Here is a 24,181-nt window from a genome sequence, read left to right as displayed (position 1 = left end):
AAGACATATATCTTATGTGGTTAATCATGCTATTTTAGCTTGTGCACTTTTTAAACAAGGGAGAAACATTCTTCAGAACAGATTTTCCATTATGGAGATAAGCTATAAATGAACAAAATAGCGTGATACATATGATTTTGTGGATTTTCCATTTCAACATGCTTGCTAAACGGTAACTGGACCTAAAAATAAAAACCCATAAAATACTGGCCCACTCTACTTGTTCCAGTGCTGTCATTCATTCCTACTAGTTTTCTTCTACCCTCCACTTTCGGCATCCTGAAGAAATCAGGAGAACACAATGTACTGTGTATGTGCGGCAGATGGTGGATTTTTTTTTTTTTTTGATTGTCAGAAAAAAACAGTTTTCGACAGAAAAAAAACATACACTTCACCAGGTATCCCATACTATACCATTTGCCATTCCAAGTGGAAGTACCTATCTGCTGCTCCATGCATGCGTGTGACCCAAACCAGAAAAAAGCACTATGAGAATCCTTTAAGAACAAAGCACAAGTTCACTTTACCAGTGCTGTAGCACATTTTGTGTATCAGCCATAACTGTTAAAAAGGTTAATAAATGTGTTTCTTTATAACTGCCCTGCTAGTTTAAAAAAAAATTTCTTGTGTATGCTTGTATTAGAAAACATTGCACAAATTTGAAAGAATGTATCTGATTATGTATATTAGTTGTGTTTTGTTACACACTACTTAGCAACTGTTACAACCAAATCTAAAGTTATACAATGTTCCCTTCAGGTTGGTACTAAGGAGCTGAATGTTTGTAGTAGGTGTCCCTTACTTTACTTTTGGCATTGACCCTAGATGAATGAGGGAAGAAAGGTGACAGTCACAGAACAGGATGACAAAAAAAAAAAAAAAAAGACTGCATTACCGCATTCCCCCTTTCACACCCGATGTTAAAAACAATAGCAATCCTTTGTGTTCCTACTGAACCCTTCCCATGACAGCATAAGAGGAGAATACCTAAACTGCAGAACAATCATTATTATTGTTAGCATTGCCTAATCAAGCACATGCTCCCCAGCCCCACTATGGCAGCAAATACCATACAAGAAAAAATGTCCATTTTAAGTGTGGTACAATGTATTCTTTACCTAGGATTTAGATTATACCCCATTAGAAAACAATACAGACTTCTGAGCCACATGCATTGTACGCAATCCAATGTTAAAATGAATAATCATTTTAAATGTGTGAAATTGAATTTGTGACTTATGAGTGTGGATATTTGACTTTTCTAGGACCAATAATGCAAGGTCTTCTGCTATAAAGAGATTTCCCCAAGTCTTACTACTGACTAGTGAAACCACAGTTTTGGTTTTGGGATAAATTAGCTTTTCAACTACCGTATTTTCCGGTGTATAAGGCGACTGGGCGTATAAGACGACCCCCCACTCTAACCAATCAGTTGGGGGTCGTGTTATACGCCCAGTATTGTACTGTTCCTTCTGCCTGTCAGATCTCGCTATTGTGCGAGAACTGAGAGGCAGAAGGAACAGTACAGTACTAGTTCTAAGTAATGAATGGGACTAGTTCTAAGTAATGAATGGGCGCATTCCTTTAATGAATGAGCGTGTTCCAGTGAAGAGCCAAAATTAGGCTCTCCACTGGAGAGCCAATCAAGGCTCACATCCTCCTGTGCAGGCTCGTGTTGCTGCACAGGACGCCGGACATGAAGGAGGACTCGCGGGGACGCCGGACGTGAAGCAAGCTGCAGGTAAGTATTGGTACCCGGCGTATAAGACGACCCCCGACTTTGGCACAGATTTTTTGGGGTTAAAAAGTCGTCTTATACGCCGGAAAATACGGTATATATATTTTTTAAAACCTTTATCACAACTTGGTATACATACCCTCGGTTCCAATGAACATTTATTTCCCCCACATTTTGTGCTGAAGTGACAGCCTGTCAAAGGGTCAGGTAGTGATGTTAAATCCCCCCAACCCCACCAAAAAAATACAATTTGGCTTCAGTTAACTAAATAAGTAATTTTGTGTTTAAATCAAGTATTTTATTATTACTACAAATTAACAGAAACCAGATTCACCCAGTTCAAAGAAAGTTTACCACAAGGTTAATGAGGTATATTCTGCTTTCCCATAAAAACACTAAAAACTACCACTATTGAAGCTACTGGAAGACTCATATCAAGAAAAACCAAAAAGAAGAAAACGCAAGTATATACTATTCTTTTCCTGTGCTTACTGTAAATCATTAGCACCATAGTATTATCTTTGCGCAAATCATATGGGCAGCATGGGGCTCAGAGGTTAGCACCATGCAGCGCTGTGTCCCAGGTTCGTATCTTGGCCAGGACACTATCTGCATGGAGTTTGCAGATTCCCTGCGTTTGTGTGGGTTTCCTCACACATTCCAACAGTTAGGTTAATTGGCTTCCGCATAAAAAATTGACCTAAGACTGTATTAAAACATATGACTAAGGTACGAACATTAGATTGTGAGCTCCTTTGAGGGACATGACTATGGACCTTGTAAAGTTCTGCATAATATGTCAGCGCTATATAAATACTGTGTAATAATAATCATAGTGATGTCAGTAGATGTTTACAGATCATAATATTGTTTGGAATTTATGTAGAGCCACAAACTTTTGTAGAAGTATTAGATCCTCTGACAGATTTGTACAGATTTCTGAGGCTCTGTTGGAGAGTTTTTACCACGCTTTATCTAAATGACATGTTACCAGATAGAAATCAGGGAATTCTCTACCTGCAAGTCTCTATTTTAGTGCCTCACTTTCTGACTTGTGAAACCATTGCCAGCAGAAGTCACAGATCTTTATATTCATCAACATATTGTATTGCATAATGTAAAAGTCATTTAATAGAAACCAGTAGATGTGCCTTTGTGTCTGGGATTATGTTTAGGTTAAATGGGCTTGAGAGAACAGAAGTAAAAAGGCTGTAGGGTTGGTTTGGTTTTTAAGGGAGTAGGCTTATAACCTGCAATGCTTTTCATGGTCTTACTACTTAGCAAAAAACTGACAAAGACTGGACTTTTCAAGCTTCACAGGCTGTGTGCTTGTTCAGAGTGTCACAATGATGCTACTCTTGAAATCTGCTCTATAATAAACTAATATGCAAATGCAGCTCTCATTATCTATTATTTATGCTACATTACAATTTATCAGTGCCAAAAATCCTCATATAGTTTTTGCTGGGGGGCCTTTTGGAGAGATTTTCCTTATCTCCTTAATCTGGACATCCAGTATCAAAAAAAAAATAATTTGCAAAAAAAATCTCCACAGACAAAACAGGGACCCAGACTGCAAGATGATTTTATAGTATGGGGTAATAATTAGTATACCTATTGAGATTTTTTGTGGTCTGTGTCCCCTTTAAGGAGATAACTCGCACTTCCTGCTGCAAGGCCAAGTGTCAGAAAAGAAAAGCTACATTCAGCTCCTAAACAGAAGACTAACTGGCATTCATTTGGAGCAGAGACTGACATGTATGTTTAATGTAATGGGCTGTACAGTGGTTAGCACTGTGGCCTTTGCAGCAATAGGTCCCGGGTTCAAATCCCAGCCAGGACACCATCTGCATGGAGTTTGCATGGGTTTCATATAGGTACTCCAGTTTCTTCCCATAGTCCAAAAACATGCAGTTAGGTTAATTGGCTTTCCCCCAAAATTGACCTTAGACTGCATTAAAGACATATGACTGAAGTAGGGACATTAGATTGTGAGCTCCTTTGAGAAACAGTTAGTGACATGACTATGTAAAGTGCTGGGTAATGTCGCCGCTATAAAAATACTGTGTAATTTTAATAACAATAGTAATGAACTAGCACAGAATAAATGAATCAAATATGGCGGCTACTACATCATGTGCGATTATATCATCTATCAAGAAACACACTGTAACAATATAAGTAAAATGACAAAACCGGCAAACAGAAAAACAAGACATCTGCAGCCGGATTTGACATAATTTGATTCTACCTGGCAAAAACCACAAAACTACCATGATAAGCTAATGATGACATCAGACATAATGCTGATAAGGGGTATGCTAAAACCAAGAAAGAAATAACCAGAAGCTGTTTTGTATATTGCATTTTTCCAGGCTTGGTGTGAGTGGAGAGGAAGTACCTATATATAGCTGGGTTTCCTCCCCCGCAATTCTCTCCTGCGCCCACGCACCCTCCTATCAGGGTCTATTTATATCTGCCTGAGAAATATCTCCACCTCACACTGGAGATGGTGGATGTGGTCAGAAATGAGGGGAAGTTCAGGGTGCAGTAGTATGACAGTGACTCACAGACATGTAAGCAGCTGCAGTCATTCCACCCCGTATCACTCTGCAGACAATAGCAGACGTATGTTTGTGTTCTATCTATTACTAACATCCTTTTTACCTATTCTCTTTCTTACCTTCTCCTTTTTCTGTTGTTCTGGTGTATTTTACTTTCTGCCCACTTAAACGTCCAACGTCTGCTATTCCGTCATATTTCCATTATCGTTTAACCTGAATGCAGGCCCACTAACATGGCAAACAGAAACCTGAAACCGTAACCAATAGCAAACTACCGATAATTGACAGCTTTGTTAAAATACGTCAACAGCTATGGGTAATTATAATATAGATATCAAACATTTTGTTTCAATAATTCAGTCTTATTGATTAGTACAGGAGGCCTCATATGTACACCCTGGATGTTCGATAAACCAGGATTGCACAAGCAGACACATTCATAAAGTGTCATAATATATAATTCAAATCAACCTTACTGTACAGCTTCTCTAAGGCGGCACCTGATTGCAATAATAAATCTAATATACTCAGCACTGAGGAAGTGTTCAGGGAAGCACATCATTAACAATGCAAAACCTTGACCTTTTCTAAAAGGGCCCCAACCTAAATCTATACAATATCACTTCAGGCATTAAAAGAAAGTGTATGAACCATCGTTCCTGAACACGGAGGGCAGAAACACAGTCAACTAAAGTGACTTTGAGACATTTTATGTGCACCTGCTTAAAAAAAAAAAATAACCACAAAGTTTATCTTCCAGATAAGCTGATGAATGTGATCACTAAATTAGAATGAAGTATTACAATACAAATACTGGATAGCATATTCCTCAACAGTCTGAAATAGGGAACAGGAGCATGCACGCAAAGGATAAACTCCTACTAAACACCCAAACCAAAAAAGACAAATGGGAGTGCACATGCCCCACCGTCCCTTAAGGAAGCTTTGTAGACGGCTCGGCACCCTCCGGATTCCTCGGCGGCTCTTTTGTAAGCATTACTCAGCAGCCACGCTACAGATCAGCTGTGCAGGATCCGGATTTCTCCCTGCACAGCTTGAAGATGGTCGGGAAGTCAGGAAACAAGTCTAAAGACCGCATCCCGCGGTCTCAACCTCTGAGGCTGGAGAAGATCTCTTCCAAAAGGTATGAGCGGGGGCACAGCTTTCAAAGGGTGGGAAGAGAGTTCACCCCACTCTTCAGCGGCCAGCCCCAGCAACTTTCTCCTTACCCCATCACACCTCAGCCCCCCCCCCCCCCCCAGCTTTGCTCGGACCTGCAGTTCTCAACCCCCAAGCCCATCACAGGGAGGGATCTAACATCCACCTTCTCTCAGGATATGCCCTAAATTGCTGGATCCAGATTCCGGGTGCTCTCACAGGATCCCCCTGCATCACCGTCGCTTCATCACCCCCTTCAGAAGAAAGCAGGCTTTTCTCCAACCTGGCTGGACTCCTGCAAACAGAACTGGCCAAAGTTACTGTGACTTTCACCTCTGAACGGTGGCAAGATTTACAGAACTTGGGCACTAGAATTGATGTTTTTGAAAAAAGAGAAAATGAGACGATGTCAAAATAAACCCAGAATTCCAAGGAAATTACAGTGCTACACAATCAGACTGAAGATCTGCAACTTAAAATTGATGACCTGGAAAATAGATCCCATGGACATAATTTAGAATCAGGGGCCTCCCTGAATTTGTGAAAGATGTTACAGATGCTACGAGGAGATTTTTACATGGTCTCTTACCAGATCTTACCAGAGTCCCACCTTGAAATCGACAGGGCCCACAGGACACTTGCAGCACCCAGACCGGATGGTCCCCCCAGAGATGTGATTGTCAAGCTCCACTATTTCACTACTAAAGAAGCTCTTCTGAAGGCAACAAGGGGCCTGGACCATACTGAGATGGAAGGCCATCAGATTAAAATTTTCTCAGATTTAACACCCTTTACTATTCAACACGGAAGGCCACTCAAACCCTTACTATAGGTTCTTATTAACCACAAAATTAAATATAGATGGGCGTTTCCATTAAAATTGATCTTCCAGCTGGAAGGGAAAAGTTTTTCCTTCTCCTCTTTTGGAGAGGGTGAACAACTTTCTCAAGGACTTGGATCTTATCACAAAGGAAGACTCCCCATCCACGCTAGAAACAGAGGTCTCTACCTCTCTTTACCCACAACAAAAAGAAAGGCATCTGGCAAACAACCATCAGAAGACATCTTGAAATCTCTTTCTGGACACTCTCCTGTTGCAGTTTTTCTCCAACGCTTGATGACCTGGTGCCCTACTACTGTGGTTTTCTTAAGCCTATTTGTTTTTGCCTCTCTATCTTCCAGTGCTGCATTTTTGGCGTTTTGTCTGTTTTTGTTTTTTTTTTTTTTTGTTTTTTTGCTGGGAGCCTTACTACTGCGATGGGGGCTATTTGGCACTTGATTGTTGAACTATTTTTGTATTTGATGCTTTTATGTACTTCATAGAGTTAACTATGTTGTGGCTGCTGAGCCCATGTCTAGATTATGATCCCCACAGGATAGTCCTTCAATGTTAAGCTATAGGTCTATTGTGGAGATCATTTGCCACTTTACTCAGATCTGGAGAGCTGTGGTCACACATGCCCTCAACCAACAGGGAATCTTGTTTGGGTCCTATTTATTGTTTTGACCCGGGTAAAATCTCCCTGACAAGATGGAGCTTTTTGAAGCTCCTGGAAGTGAAAGCAAGGGAGGAGCAATAATCAGGATTTCCCGGTGGTCGCATTTTTCCAACAATTCTGTTCCGAGGTACTTTCATTAAATATTTTGGAATGCAAATTCAGATAAGAAGAAATGTGGGGTCCTACTGTGTTTTCGGAAGAGCTTGAATTTTGCACCTCAAATGGTTTTTAGAGACCCAGGTGGTAGATTTTTGATGGTAATTGGCTATGTGGGTACCCAGTTGATATCGGTAGTCTCGTATTATCCACCCACTGAGGGCCAGTTGGCATTCTTCCACACCTTACTGGATGAGATATGGCCTAAAGTGAAAGGCTCACTTGTTTTGTTAGGTAACTCTAAGCTAGTTTTAGATCATATTCTGGATAAAACTAGTTAATGTAAATATGGAGACCCCCCCCCAAAGAAGAGTCATGGCCTTTCCCTTTTATTGAGAAAGTATGATCTCATAGATACTTGGCAGGAAATGAACCCATCAGTCAGGGACTACACCTATTTCCCAGTGGCCCATAACTAGTACTCACGCATTGACCATGTTTTGGCCCACTCCCACATGCTTCCAGGTGTACTAGGGGCCCGCATCTTGTCAACTCCCTGGTCTGACCATGATCCCATGGCCATATATCTAATGGGCTTTAGCAGGACCCAAGCAGGGTTTAGATGGAGACATAACGAAAGTCTGGTCTCCGATCCATTGGTACAAGCAGAAATAGAAAATCTTCTACGTGGTTTCTTTCAGATCAATTTTTCTAGCGACACATCTCCGGCCATCAACTGAGAAGCTCACAAAGCATATATTAAGCAAATATTAAGGGTGAATTTATTAAAATAGGTTCCTCACGCAAAAAGGCCCATAATAAACTTATTGATGATCACCTTAAAGACTATCACAGGTTAGAATTAGAACATAAAAAGGATCCTCTTTCTGGGCTAAAATCTAAACTGGATACCAAACGTACAGAACTCAACTTACTACTCACAACTAGAGAAGAAATCTATACGCTGGGCTGCACATAAATTCTTCCTTTGGAGTGATAAGCCGGGCGAGCCTCCTAGGTAACAAACTCAACCCTAGGCCTATAACCCACGCACTTCCCGACCTCTTACAACCAAAAATTGCGTTTTTAGATTTCTTAAATTGGGAAGCTCACCTGGCCCCGATGGCTTTTCTAATGTACTATAAAACCTTTAAAACAACTCTAGCTCCACATTTGGTAGACTATTTCAATTTTCTGAAAGAGGGACACCCTCTCTAGGGCGATGCTAATAGAGCATTCATTAGTGTGATTCCCAAACCAGGGAAAGATGCCTCAGAGATTGCCAATTACAGGCCGATCTCCTTGTTTAATTGTGACCTTAAACTCAAGACAAAGATTATGTCAATTCGATTGGGCTCCTTTTTAGGGGCTTATATCCATCCAGACTAGGTGGGTTTCATGCAACACAAAGAGGCCCCCGATCAGATGAGACGAGCAATTGATTTCATATCAGTGGTGAACTCTAATTGGGATGGGGGACCTCAACGTCAGGCAATGCTAATTTCCTTTGACCTTTAAAAGGCCTTTGACAGTCTTCCCTAGAACGATCTGTTTCAGGTATTATCCAATATGGATTTTGGCCCTCATTTTGCTAATTTGTTGCTTGCTCTCTATGATTCCCGGAAGCAAAATATCGTGGGGGGTCTTTTCCACTGCCATAAAAATCAGAAGGGGGACTAGACAGGGTTGTCCTCTATCCCAACTCCTGTTTCCCTTGGCAATCGAACCACTAGCGATAGCCATGCGCAATAATCAAGATGAAGGGAATCATGTGCAGTCCGATTGAACACAAATGCTCCTTATTTGCTGACGATATATTGATGTTTGTCACTTCCCCAGTTACCACCCTGCCTAACCTTTTCAAACTTTTAGATGACTTTTCCCTATGCTCAGGTCTACAAGTAAATAAAGCCAAATCCCAACCTCTTAATATAAATATTCCAGTAGGATTGCTAGCAACTATCAAAAGTAAATTTGACATGAGCTGGAGTGATGGCTCCTTCCAGTATTTGGGTAACCAGATGACACATTTCCTACAGCAGCCTTTAGAGACTTAATTATTCCCCTTTTATTAGGAAACTCCATGCTGACCTCCAGCTGTGGTCCCGCTCACCGCCGTCATGGTTGGGGAGGATTGATGCCATCAAAATGAACCTACACCCAAGGCTACTTTATCTTTTTCATATTCTTCCAATTCAGGTCCCTGAAGGAGATTGTACTCCTCCAATCTAAAATACTGAAATTTATTTGGGCAGGTAAAAAGAGCAGAATCCGAAAGGACACCTTATTCGCCCCTAAGCAAATGGGGGGGTTTGGGAGTCCCTCATCTCAAGTACTATTATGTGGCTACACAGGTGGCACAACTGTCACCGAGTGCATTGCATGGAGCCCGACCTAAATGGGTCGAGATAAAGAATCATGATAGTTTCCCGGGTTCCATAGAATCTCTCATGTGGGGCAAGAAAAAGTCAAGAGGGGTTATGAGATGCCCCGCTCTGTCTCACTCTATCCAGCTCTGGGAAAAGTACTGCAACCATCCAAAGTTATCCTCTCCACACAAATCTGATCCCGGTGTAACATGGGAATTGGAGGATTGGTGGGACACTGTTTACTCACAATCTAAGGTTTCCTTGAACTCTGCTTTGGTGGAAGCCAACTATAAAGTCATGCTTAAATGGTATGTAGTTCCGGATAGATTGGCAAAAATTTTCCCATCAGTATCCCTATCATGTTTCTGAGATTGCAATTCTAGAGGTTTGTACACTGTATTTTATATACAAAATGTATCCTTGTTCCTAGTTCTCCTTTTACATTGTTTTGTTTACTTTTCCTTGTTTTTAAAAAAAATTTTAAAAAATATTGAAAAACAAAAAAAGAAATGGAGATATGGGGTAAGCATTTGATTCACTCAGTGCCAAACTTGACCTCTCTATCAAAACCTGTACGTCTTTTTCATCTTGTCTGGCCATGGTCCAGCAGCAGCTAGGTTATATGGGTATTACATGATTTGAAGATGTACAAATTTCACTACCTAAGGTAATATAAATTACAAGCTATAAATACTGGATCATAATGTATAAAAAATGAAAAAGGCCATCAAGATTATGGTTTGCAAGGGTTTATATTAAAGTGAAATACATAATCATAAAAAATACATAAGACCGTATACCTGTCTGGAATTTCCACAATCCCTTGCAGAGTACAAAACAGAATGATATTTGGAAAATCTATGACATTTGCAATAATATTGCCCACTGGAATCTAGAGGGGAAAGTCATAAGGTAGCCTATAAAAAGAAGAGCACAGGAAATAAGCTAGCAGTGTGATGTTGCATTTGAACACTTCAGTAAGCATTCAGGTGATGCAGGAGGACTAAAAGCTTCAATAGCGAACACTAGATACACTTTCTAGCTATTTCTTTTAGCTAGTAATGACTAGCTAAAAGAATGGGAAATAAAGAAGTGCCAGATTTTTAAAAACAAGCCATTTCAAGCTTTAGGAAAAAAGTTAACACAAAAAAATTACAAACATGTCAAGAACTTTCAAAACAACATATTGAGTACATGTTTTAGAAAACAGTTTTCAGAAGGTGCCAGCAAAGAAAATCCACTAAAATAATTGGTCACTTCAGCTCAATGGATAGTTTGGTGTGGTAAGCATGTGAATTCTAATAACACAGACCAGGTCCATGACCTAAATATTGCTTGTGGTATACTCTAAATTCTTCTCACAGATTTTGAACTGGCTATCCACACTACATGTTTTTGATTGTTAGTATGTAAAAGCCCAAACTGATAAAACACCACAGATTTTTGAGTCTGTTAATCAAGCTATGCCAAAAATCTCCCTACAGATGTGTAAATACCAACAGACTTTGAAGGCACTGGGGAACAAAGGAGCCTTGTATATTTTTAATAAGCTTAAGTAGTGATGCATTTTTCTATTTTCAAACATATCCTAGGGATGAGGGGTTCCTGTTCAAGAGTGTGTGCTTTAAGCAATCCATGTTGTATTCAGCAGCATTCAATCATTAAGCATAGGTCACCTGGTATAGGATTGTCTCTTAACTGGAAGGAATAAAAACCTGGGGTTTAGATTATGTTTACTACTCTATAGATGGAATTCTCATTTTAATAGTGATTAGTAAATTGGTCAAAATCAGCCGTTCCCAACCTTTTTAACGTGGGAAAACCCATGCCTTAGGGAGCCTCTGCTATAATTACTATAAACACAGTTCATAATACATTAGCAGGGTTGTCATTACACACTTACACAGATGTAAATACATTGCTAGCCAGTGGCAAGAAGGTCCCAAATATAGATAATTAGTGTCAAAGGTAACTGATCTGAGGTCCAAACACCCCTAACAACTTCTGGAGGAACCCGAAGCACCCTGGGTACATAGCTACATAGTAAGTCAGGTTGAAAAAAGACATAAGTCCATCAAGTTCAACCACTATGGAAATAAACATATCCCAGAAATAAGGAAGTAAGGCAAAAAAACCCTGATACAATTTGCTCCAACAGGGTAAAAAATCCCTTCCTGATTCCAAGAGGCATTCGGATGTCCCCTGGATCAACAGTCTGGTATCTTTAGGTAAAAGCCTTGATACTCAGTTATATTCTGTGCTTCTAGAAAAGCATCCAGCTTTTTCTTAAAGCAGTCTATAGTATTTGCTAAAACTACTTCCTTAGGGAGCCTATACCACATTTTCACAGACCTTACAGTGAAGAATCCCTTCCTTATCCGGAGCTTAAACTTCTTTTCCTCCAGATGCAAAGAGTGCCCTCTTGTTCTGTGTAATGACCTTACAGTGAATAATTAGGAAGAGAGTTTTTTATATGGACCATTTATATATTTATACAGGGTGATCATATCATATGTATTCCCCCTGGACCAGTGGTCGCCAACCTTTTCGAACCAGCAGTTAACATTTCTCATAACTAAATGTCATCTGCCACTTGGTTGCCCATTTAAACAGTACATCCAGGTCTGCTTGTAGATTATAGACATCCTGTATAGACTAATTTCCATTACATACTTCGGGGTCATCTGCAAACACAGAAATGGTACTCAATCCCAAAATTTTAATTCAAGTAAATTTGTTTGACAACTTTGGTCTTTCTTGAATCCATGCTGACTATCATTTAATATACTATTTTCTAGCAGAAGCTGCTCTATGTGGTTCTTTATCAAACTCTCTAGGACCTTTCCAACTTTGTAAGTTAAACTTACCAGTCTGGTTGGGAAACAGTCTAAATGCTGGAAAAAAAAAAGACCCCCAACCACCAATGAATGGAATTCTAAAGACTCTAGAACAGCCTGTGAGCCAAGTTTTTCCCTTTATTTGATGTAATATACTTCCAAATCGGAGAAAATGGAGAGCAGGTTTGCTCATCACTGCCCCCTAAAATGTCCTGTCCGTTCTGTCCAGGTACTTAATGAATACTTTAGCAGTAATATTTACTAAATTTGTTTAGCAATGAGAATTGAGAGAAGTTCTAATCAAATAAATACCTTAATACAAATATAATACAAAAATATTTAAACTGTCTTACTTTTTGTAAACAATGCCACACAGAGACGTCACACTCTTCCTAAGTTTCCAAAAGGGCAGCACCTACAAGCAGAATATAGAACATATTAGACAAGGTTACAATATTTACATCATCAACCCCTTTAGTTAAAGTGGACTCTGGTAGTAAAAAAAATAACATTCTAACAATATAAATGTATATTACTTAACATTACACATCCTGTTCTAACAGTCAAACATTGTTATTAACAATCCCCCTTTTTCTCCCCAGGCCTAACAGCTGTGAGGGAAGTTAAAATGTGTAAATGGGAAGCAAGCTTACGGTAAGTAGTCACAAAACGTAAATGGCAATGCCACAATAAACACTATACAGAGCATCCAGCCAATGTATAGACTGTTTATATATTAAAATATTATTACTACATTTATATTAACCTAAATAACCATAAATATGATTCTTCACAGAATTGAATTTAAAGTATGTAAGCTCACATTTTTTTTTAAATTATATATGGGATATATCTGTATGCCATTGACAATAAAAGCACATTCATGGCTTCAATTACTTTTAAAAGCCCACAGTATAATTTAATCAAGCTGGATACTTTCTAATAACTTTATCCTTTACGGTGAAGATGTTCACCCTACAGGAAAAAGCATTGTCACCCTTGAATTGGGGCTCCTGCTGTGGAGCTAGCTACAAACTGGCATGCTAAAATACACAGCACATCTGTAATGGGAAGCAAGGTACTAGGTGGGTCTTCCCATTCCACCTGCGTACACACCTGGGCTTTGCTCCAGCCAGATGGAAGGTCTGGGCCATAAATGGCAAGAGTATGCTATAGGAGGGGTCTCTGCTCTGAAAAGGCAGCAAGCACGTGTGAAGGTCTGTGCCAAGAAGATTTATGTTTTTTTACCTACCTAAAGCCTGGACCTCAAGCCATAACAATTAATTTGTAAATTAGACTTTACAGGACTTTGGGATTCTTAGCGAATACGCGCTCTAAAGTTTTATTTGTGTTTGCTGTAAATGAGGTGTAATTTTTTGGCCCAAATAATTGATTGAATGTATACATTATTTCATTTGAACTCTGTCCTATATGCTTATCTGTGGCTGCTGATCCCCCTCAATATCACAATATGTATGTGGGCTTGTCGTCTGCACCCCTATTATACAGTGGTCTTTAATATTTTGTTGGTTTTAATATGAAAATATAATAAATACTTATAGTCTGAACTGTGAACTGTCAGTCACTGCCAAACAGGAAGTTCCAGAACAGGATTCTGTGGTGACATCATAGAGCCTTCTATTCCATATATATTTTTTAAAAACTTTAAAAAATATAAAAATATAAAAAACACAATATAAAAAAAACTTTTTAAAAAAGGAACCTAAAAGTTATATAGGGATTGGTTTACTTAACTCATAAAAGCAATCCAGTGACAGCTGAATATAGCAGACTCATGGCTAAAAATAACCATCACTTAGCCAAATTAGGTACGCTTTAAAGCATATGTTAACTCAAAATTTTCACTTTACATAAACGGGTAGACAACCCCCTTTATGTTAAGTAAAATTCTGTTTGTTTTTTTGTTTTTTTAAGTGCAACACCGCCCCCTAATTCTCACTCACCTAGGCGATTGAGAGTGAATGGGAGTGCAAAGCCTCCCGGGATACCTACCTCACGCAAGCCGGGAGGCTCTTGGGTGCTCCTCCTGCACATGCCCGAGCATCTCGGGCACATGCAGAAGGAGTCTTTTCGCGAAAAGGGGGAAAAAATTGCCGATCTCACGCATGCGCAGTGAGATCAGCATTTTTTCCCCCATCTACGTCACCCAATATTGCACCTGAGTCTGGTGATGTAGGAAAAAGAACACAGAAGAGCCCAAAATGACGACGCCCGGAGCGCCGGCACGAAGACGGATGCCGGGACGACGCGGGACTCGTTGGAAGAGACCTCTGGAACAATCAACTGCTCTGCGGGATTAAAGGTAAGTGAATTTTTTTTGTTTTGGGGGACTTTTGAGTTTAGTTCCTCAAAAGGAACTTTTAGGACCTATGAGTTTAGTCTATAGCTATATGGGATACAGCAGGAGTTGCAGTACATTGGTAAATCAATCTTTTCTACTCCAAATGATAATGGCTTATTCTTTAAAATAGTTGTTATGGTTTCTAAAGGTTGGTATTATACATTACATCCATAGAAATCTTTGTAACCTTTCCACATAGAAGTCTGACAACATAACATTTTATCAAATTTTGACTAGCAAAAAACAATTAAGAATGAATGACAAATCAAACGCCTTTTCTTAAAAACCCAGGTGACCTGGCTTAAAGATTCTAAGTGAAAGCAAGGCAATTTGCTATTTTATATTTGACACAAAGGAACTACATTGCCTATGCTTAAACTTTGCAATGTCTTTTATTTCAGTATTTGAGTGTTTGGAAGAACTACAGATTCAGCAAAAAGTACAGTTCACACTTCCATGACCATATTGTAAATATGTGCAGATATCCTATATTAAAATATTTTTGGAGCTGGAAAGATCTCTCAAACTCCTGAATATTCAAATAAGTTCATTTTGGCAAATCCAACAACAAATTATTGTACATGAATTTCACACAGTCACCAGTGAGGAAATGAGAAGACTGTGGAAATTTTAGAGCCCAAACCTCTACTATTACAAGATATTTATTACTGGTGCCGTGGACCATATATTTACTACATAAACAGGACCAGCTGGTAGTTAAAGACGACAACCAGGCCATGTAAAACCAAACATGTAATATATTGCACCTTACCAGTCCATAGAAAAAGTGCCTGTGTAAGTTTTCACCTGATAGATCTGTGAACAGAACAATTTCTGTCAATGGACTGATTTAAACTAGCCCGTAAAGAAATTTGATCAAAATGATCGTACTTACAAATCATATTAATATTTGGATATTGGAAGGAAAGATCAATAAAAAAATTATCAGCAAGACATTTTGCTGTCAAATAATTAAGTATTCTATTGAAACTGTTGTATTGTAAAAACAATCATAATCCCTCAACATATATTAGAAAGTCATATCAATAAGTGGATGGTAAAATAAATAGTTGTAATTGAGTGATTAATTAAGATCAATAGTAATTGGAATATGAAGAAAAAAAAACACATTAAGTGAGAACATATAACATAATCCTAGCTCCACTTTGCATATATGGATGGATCCGATGGTTGTCAACCAGGCTAGATTTGAAATATGTAGACCTTTTTTCACCTAAATTAATTGTAAATTATGTTGTTTACAAAACGAAGATAGATGTTTAGTTTACAGCAAGAAACAGGACACAGAATTTCTAGTAAGATAAACAGGTATTTCTGTACTTGCTGAAAAAATAAACTTAATAAAAATAATGAAACCATCATATCTAAGGACTGATAAGTTACAATATAACAGATTTTGTTTATACATTTAGCAATCCTTTATATTTGAAAGGAACCCAGGTAAAGTGAGACTCTAACCTGCCAGTAATTACAAGCAAAGAGGAAAAGCATCTATAAAAGAAATTCTTGAACTGTTTTTAATGCAATATTCTTCATCTAAGAGAAGGAGAATTAACAAAGACAATAATTCTGAGATACACAGCAGCAGATGAGCAACAATAGCAAAAAAATAAAATAATAAAAAATAAAATGACAGTGCTATCACCCCCAAATAGTTATGAACAGTCTACATTTTGATATAATATTAATCAACCTCTTAGATTGTAAGCTTTTCTGGGCAGGGTCCTCTCCTCCTCCTGTGTCACTGTCTGTATCTGTCTGTCATTTGCAACCCCTATTTATTGTACAGCACAGCATAATATGTTACGATATATAAATACTGTTTATTATTATTAATAGTAATAATAATAATAATAATAACAATAACAATAATAACTATACAAACGAAGGAGACACTCCTCTAAAAAATCTGTGGCTAGTACTTATGGCTATCAATCAAATCCATAAAATGCGAAAAGGTAGAGATAAAGGAAAAGATAAAGGAAAAGATAAAAGGAAAAGAAAAAGCTGGAAAAAAAGAAAAGAAAAAAAATTAGGAAGTGAAGAGTAAAACAAAGGGATAACAAGTGGGGAAAAATATTTGAGGGTGGGGAGGAGAAGAGGTCTATGTGTTCAGCTCCTGGTTAGATAGGTGGGTAGATACAATATTTTAGATCAGGTTCAGGTGGAGTCTATACGTTAGGGAATCCAGGAACTCAATCCAGTGAAACCATATCCCACTGAACTTTTCCCTGGTGCGCTTAATACTGAAGGTGAGATCCTCCATATGCATGACCTCACTGACTTCAGAGCCACAGTGGAATAGGGGGGGTTGGGATGTTCCAGTCTCCTTCAGAGGGATTCACCATTTGTTGACAAGATGCCTGAGGAATTAGTTTTTGTAAGACCGGAGAAAGATTTTGTTATGGTCCAATATAAAGAATGCAAGGTCATTCAGAATTTGGCAATCAGACAATTATATTATTAACACAATACCTATATCCCAAAAGAGTTTTAGTAAGATCAAAAGATGAGCAACTTTGTGCCCACCAGGTCTTTACATCTCTCTCAAAAAGAGCAAACCTCAGAATGCAAACATCATTCATATGTTCTCCTTCAAGTAACAGTTAACATAATTATAATACCCAGAGTTAAAGAATATTTAGGTATGCTATTGTGTTTAAAATACTTTAGAATCCAAAGTTTGGAATTTGCAGATCTGCTTCAACCATCAGTGCTTAATTAGTAAAGTAAAAAAAATCATGTTTTCCATGGCAACTACCTTCTAGGGCTTGTCAAAGTGCAAAGAAAAATGAACTCTAGCAAGCCAAAAAAAATACAGACATTCATAGTAAGCCTTCTGTTATGCAAATTATTTGAAGGTATGCTAAGGTATTATATATAAAATATGTAATAGAGAATAATGTAAAAGAGAACACAAAAGATAGCTTGTTTAAAAGTGTGATGGTAGAAAAGGACCAAATTGCCAAGTCAAACCTGGCTATTTGGAATGATGTTGATCAGTTATATGTGGATTTTGGAAAGACATTTGCCACTTTTCCATATAGAGTCTGTACAGGAAAAAAACTAGAAAGTGCTGGAAAAATGTGTTTGTACAGCTAGCAAGATGCAGACAATGGCCAGTTAGAACTAGTTCACAACCACCTGAAAAAGGTACAAGTGGTATATCATGAAGGATCAACAACAAAACCATTTTTTACTTCAAAAAACAAAACAAAAAGACAAATCAAGCTGGGTAAAAAACTGGGTAACAGCAGGAAACATAATAACAACCAATGGTAAGTAGCAGATGCATAATAAACTGAAGCCAAGAATGTAAAAAAAAGGAAACTCACACAGTACATAATGCCCATGTATATATCAATTACATGACCACTTCCTAAATATCGAGGGCAGGTTTGCACACAATATTCTAAGAGGGACTATTTGGAGACTGTTCAAACACGGACAGCTTAAAATATAGGAAGGTGAAAACTATTTTGGTAAAGAAAAGTTCCCCCCTCCAAATTCTTTTCATTCACCCTGCCAATACTCCGTTACCTCCACTGCAGCCAATTACACTACACAGTACTCCCTACTATGATGAAATCTTTTTCCTTTGTCATAACCACCTTCTTAAGCATAGAACATCAGATGACACTAGCTAATAATGTTGACTGCAAGTGAGGAAGAAGCAAGTAAGTGTTTGAAAGTTTGAGTTTTAGGGGTTTAGAGGACCTTTCCAAGAATATTGTCACCCTGCCCTGAAAGTATAAGCTGACACTGGTTGATTTACTAAAGAGCTGTGAATGCATAAGAATAGACCAAAGAAAACACACATTAATTTTTTTCCTAGAAGAGTGTACCAGAACCCACAGTAATGACCTAAAATATGAAAACTGCTGAAAAAGAAAAATGGTAGTAGCAGCAGAATTTTCCATTACAAATCTGTCAGCAAAGCTTGCTCTGTTCACCAAGGTGCTGAATGTTTTAGTGGAGACAAGCATTCAGCACAGGCTGTACTGGAAGCCACTTCAAAATAAACATGGGTTACAACCATTTACTATCTCCCTATATTAAAGCTACGGCCTGCCCAAGTTTTTAGCTTCCCTGAGAGAGCTGCCATGGACTCAGGTGTCTGCTGAAGCAGTGAGCAATGTTAATGAAATTAAAATGGGTAAAAAATCTTACACTGCATGCAGGTGCTCAATATGCTCAACAGAGAGCCAACCACAATATCCAAAGATTACAATTGCTGGGTGCCACTATATATCTAAATAAAAAAAGAAAAGAAAACCCTTTTAAATTTTAGGTTACCCTGTGTAGTTAAGTTTTTTCCAAGACGACACACAATCCAGGCCTCACTCACAATCTGGAGTGTTACACTGCACAGGTGAGTGCCACTTGCTTCAAAACCAAGGTAGGTAAGTTTTACTCCCTCAGTGGGGAGTAAGTCCCATAGTGAAAGTATTTATTAGTGTAATATGGCGTTTAGCCTTCAACCACAAGTCAGGTCTTAAGAAATATGCTTTCTGCAAGTCCATATCTTTCCATACCTCTAGTATCTCAGTACTACCGTGTTTCCCCGATTTTAGGACATCCCCATTAAGTAAGCCACCCCCGATTTTTAAAAAAATAATTAAAATAAGACCACATGAGTGATCAGAAGGGGACAATCAATGGAACATGAGTGATCATGGGTGACTTTCAACAATAAATGTGTACTGTAGTCTTCTTCATGGAAAAATAAGACATCCCCTGAAAATAAGACCCAGGGCATATTTAGGCATTTCAAAAAATATAAGAGAGTGCCTTATAATCGGGGAAACAGGGTATGTGTATTCTGTTTACATTTAGTTTCTGTGTGGGCCTTCTACAATTTCTTACAGTAATTCATTATTATATTGCCACATTAAATTTGATTTTACATAAATTGCTTTTAAAGCATTTTTGCTCCTAAGACTGTTTTATTAATATTATTAATGAACAGAATTTATATAGCACCAACATATTACACAGTGCTGTGCATTAAATAAGAGTTGCAAGTGACAGACAGATACAAACAATGAAACAGGAGGAGGGGAGGACCCTGCTCAGAGGAGCTTACAATCTAAGAGGAGGGGGAATTTTAAGGATATCAAATTCTGAACACTTATGATGAAAACGAATGGTTTGCTTTCTGTAGTAATATGAATTTATAAAATACAAACATAAATAAAGGCCAATCTTCCTTGGATATGGCTGACAAGATTCACTTCTACTGACATTTTATCAGTATATAGCCAGTAAAAATTTAAGAAAAGAGCTTCTGCACCCTAAGTACCGGATACATGTAAAACCTACCGCCACTCTATATATCCTGTTTAGGATAGATTTATGCTTCTCTTGCTGTCCCATACACATTCAGGGAACAGCTCCTAATTAGATAGCCGCTGGCTGTCATCCTTCTGATCAGAGACACATCCAGAATTCCTGGAAGCTGCAGCTAATCTCAGACAACTGACTCAGGAGATTTCCATTTTTGGAAAAATAAAAAAAAAAAGTTTGTACAGAAAAAGGGTGAATATCACAATTAATTCCGCAGTGATATCACCAATACCTTACATATATAAACATAATATTAGCTTTTACACATAACTTCACTTAAAACAAGGTACAGCAGCCCCCCACCCCGCCCCCAACACAATCCTAAATTTTGTTGTAAAAATTGTTTTCCTAACCCTCAAAACACTCCATTTGATTCCTCATTTACTATAAAAATTCTAAGCCACATTTGGGTCCTGCTCCTTGATTGATTAACCAAGTCATAATCTTTATATATTGGTAGAATATTGTCCATAGCAAGTCTAAAATACTCTTCAAATAACCAGGATGCTTATGGGGAGAATGTATCACTCCTGATCTTAGATAAAAAGGTATCAAAGCAGAACACATTCATATGACGAAATATGTAAAGAACAGACTAGTCAAACTAAAACTCTTAATATCTGGTTGGCTTGAGGAGAATTTTGGATCACATAATTTTAAGGTAAATCACTAGGCTCTAATATGTGGAAGCAAAGCCCCTTTCCTTTACCAATGACAAGACTAAGAATTTGTAAAGCGCTGGGTAACATAGCAGTCTTATACAAATACACGTTAATAATAATAATGTGATCAATCTAATGTAAGCATCATGTCTCCAAGTGGCTTATTATACATTCATTTCAGATTATGAAATCAATCTGAATAATAAACATTCCAACAGATGTTATAAATATAGCAGAATATTGTACCTGCTGTATGTAAGTGAATTAAACAAACACACTCAGTGTAGTACACTTTATTTTTACTGCTGTTAGACAACAAATACCCTCCACGTAGTTTTTTTTATTTAATTGCTTTACCCTTGTTATTCTGTAACAAATGCAGTCTATATTGTATCCTAGATGTAAAAGCAGCTCCTTACATTTTATTCAGAATATTATAAAAATTTATAATCACTGTTGTTGTTGGGTAAAAAGCGGTTAGATCTAATGGGAATTCACATGCCATCTACACACACACAGAATATTTAGAACAAAAAAGGTATACTGCATCCTTATTACTAATATTTCTGAAACTTACTAACTTCCCATATAATCATTCAAAAGGGATACAGATTAATCACATGGACCCCATCATATACAGGCCATACTTATTCTCCTCTATAGAACTATTTATTGTGATGTGAGTGTAAGAACTACACATCTTGGCAGAAATTTCTACTCTACAAAATTAGGTCTTTACATTTACACAACAACAAATCCTACAGGTCATCTTAGTTCTTTATCTGCAGCACCCAATGGGCTGTTCATGACCATGCAGCCTACTGGTTGTCCTCACCCCTGCTATTTCATTGAATGCATGAATACCATGCTTGTACATGCTGGCTCTGTGTTGCACCCCTCATCTCGTCCAACTCTTTCATGTGTGACCACAATTTCTCAAAAAACAAGAAGCCATCTGGTGCTGGCAATCCAATACATGCGTCTTGTTGCTGCCCATACATTTGCCCTATGCATTTAGCCTACAGCCAACTGCTTCGAAAATGTGCACTACCAGTGCCATAAACATTCTCCGATACCAGGCTTTGGTCATTGCTATACATCTGTTCTGAGAAATTGTTCTGATGCAAACTCAGGGTCTTATCATTGTCCATACTAGACCTTTCTAAAGCTGCTGCCCACAACACTACCCTTGCCAATCTCTGGCACACAATTAATTTCACTGCACAGTCAAGCATATATTATTACGTCTATTAAAACACCATGGAGCTCTAAATGACAATAGTAAGTACTCTTCACGGTGTCCATTGGATGGTTTCTGAAACAATTTGCAATTCACAACATATACAACATCCACAATAAGCCACTGCCTCACCTTCCCTTAATCATAAAAGTAAGGGGTAGCACTGCCAAGCTCCCCAAAACAATATGAACCAAAGGCAGAAAGGTGTCATGTAGGTAAACTGTTGGCATTCATTCATAAGCAAAAGCCCATATTTTTCAATAACACTCATCAATGCATTAAAATAATATTGTTTTCACTGTTCAACTTCAATTTTCTATTTTTAAAGTTTAGTTCCAATTTAAAACTTTATTCCAACGTGATTTTTAGTCCTGTACAGTTGTACAATCTTTTCTCATATAATGAAATTGCTTACAGCCTTCCTCATTTCTTGGCTGGAAGACATCTAGCATTAACAAGCCTTTTCTATTTCCCAGTCTTAATGTCCTTGGTCAAACCCTTCTACTCTACTATTTGATTTCTGGACTTTCAATCATGGCGGCTCAAAATCACATTTAAGCATTACCTAGGGCAGCCTGCAGGATTTTTTTTTATATTTACCTAATTCCTTGCAAGGACAAGTCCAGTGCCCCCCAATGCTGTGATATTTTAGAATGCTTTTTCCCCAAAAGATGTCCCTTATTCCCTTAGGTATGGCAAATGAATAGCTCACAGAAGTTAGGTATAAGTTTCCAGTACTCTGTTTACCTGAATAAAAATATTATTTATTATGATCTGACAAAACCAACCAGTGCAAAGAATTTTATAGAATACTTAGAAATACTGGATATTAACAATATTCTTTCCCAAGCTTAAAAAAGGACTCAGTATCCAAAATGCATTGGATACATAAATAATTTTTCTGCTGGTACACAGTGTGCTTGATCCATATACTTGTGGTCAATAGGAAAGGTGAACAAGAAATGTGAATGTGTGGAGGAGAGCGGCCAAAGAATGCCACCCGTGAGATAAAAAAAAAAAAAAAGGTACAGCTGTAGCACTGACAAGAGGACCAGAGAAGAAGTCAACTTGGAAATTTCTACCAATTTATAGCCACCTTTAGGTATCTTGTCAAGAAGAACTTACTATTATAAATCCTTTACACAAGCAGCAGAAGCAAAAACACAAAATGTTATCATGTTATTTTAAAGCAAACAGAATAAAATGGTCCAACCTTCCATTAAGTGAATTAGATCACACCCAAAGAGATAACGTCTGCTCAATTTCACTGAAAGCACACTAGAGTTTAAGCTCCATGAAGGTACGATCTCGGTTTCCTTACTTGTAAACAGTCCACTCTCAGTTAATCTACTTTGGTGCTAATAAGCAAGCAAATCCATTAGGGATTTTACAAGGCCAGACATGATGATAAAATATAGAGCATGCAGTATCGTAGTGTAAGTAAGGTAAAGGCTTACACTAAATACAAATACAAACAGGTGATGGGTATAATTTAATACTAAACAAAGGTATTGTATTTCCACGACACTAAAACATTTGTCTGCATTTAGCCTTGGTATTTACATTTCCAGAACCAAGGGTAGCCCCAACCAATCCTCTGTCCAAAACAAAAACACTGTATGTGTCATCATGTTTCAAGGATCAACTTCTGGAGATAAACTTTGTCTTGGAACACGTGCATTATGTCGATTAAAATATTATTTAGAAGGATACACTGCTGCTAAAAAGGGTTCACCTGAGTGGAAGGGATGAACACAAAGTTAAGTTCAGAACTTGATATGTATTAACCATGAATCCCAATCCCATAGACAAGACACACAGGTCAGAAAACTGCATATTTCCAGATTTAGCCACAACATTTATCAGGAAAAAAATATTCTGGCTCTTACCAGGGAAAAACAGAACATAAACAATTAAGTGCCAAAGAAAACTCATGGACCTTTAATGGCAATCAGATTTATATGCATGGCCATTCTCAGGATCCTGGTATCATTGGTGTTGCTAAATGCCACAAACATGACTGCTTGGCTTTACCATCTCTCTTCCTATTGTGTGAGACTTCCCCCGCGTCCTAGATTGTAAGCTCTTCGGGGCAGGGTCCTCTCCTCCTCCTCCTGTGTCACTGTCTGTATCTGTGTCATTTGCAACTCCATTTAATGTACAGCGCTGCGTAATATATTGGCAATATATAAATACTGTTGATTAATAATTACCTGCATTGCTGGACACAGCCTAACCATTGGAGATGTTGTCTTATCTGAATACTGTCTTCATTTTAACCCCCCTAGT

The 24,181-nt window shown here is 38.1% G+C and overlaps 1 protein-coding gene across 6 annotated transcripts in view; it reads right to left on the bottom strand.

Annotated features, from left to right (window-relative positions):
- HIVEP3 (HIVEP zinc finger 3) overlaps positions 1-24,181 on the bottom strand; it is an 81,100-nt gene that overhangs the window by 48,901 nt on the left and 8,018 nt on the right. For all 6 annotated transcript variants that reach the window (XM_072420848.1, XM_072420826.1, XM_072420889.1 and 3 more), the window contains one exon: positions 12,615-12,676. The gene's annotated coding sequence lies outside the window, so the exon portion shown is untranslated. The remainder of the gene's footprint in view (positions 1-12,614; positions 12,677-24,181) is intronic.

This window comes from Pyxicephalus adspersus, chromosome 1, assembly GCF_032062135.1.
Source record: "Pyxicephalus adspersus chromosome 1, UCB_Pads_2.0, whole genome shotgun sequence".
Classification (NCBI taxonomy): domain Eukaryota; kingdom Metazoa; phylum Chordata; class Amphibia; order Anura; family Pyxicephalidae; genus Pyxicephalus; species Pyxicephalus adspersus.
This window is presented reverse-complemented; position numbering and strand designations above follow the sequence as displayed.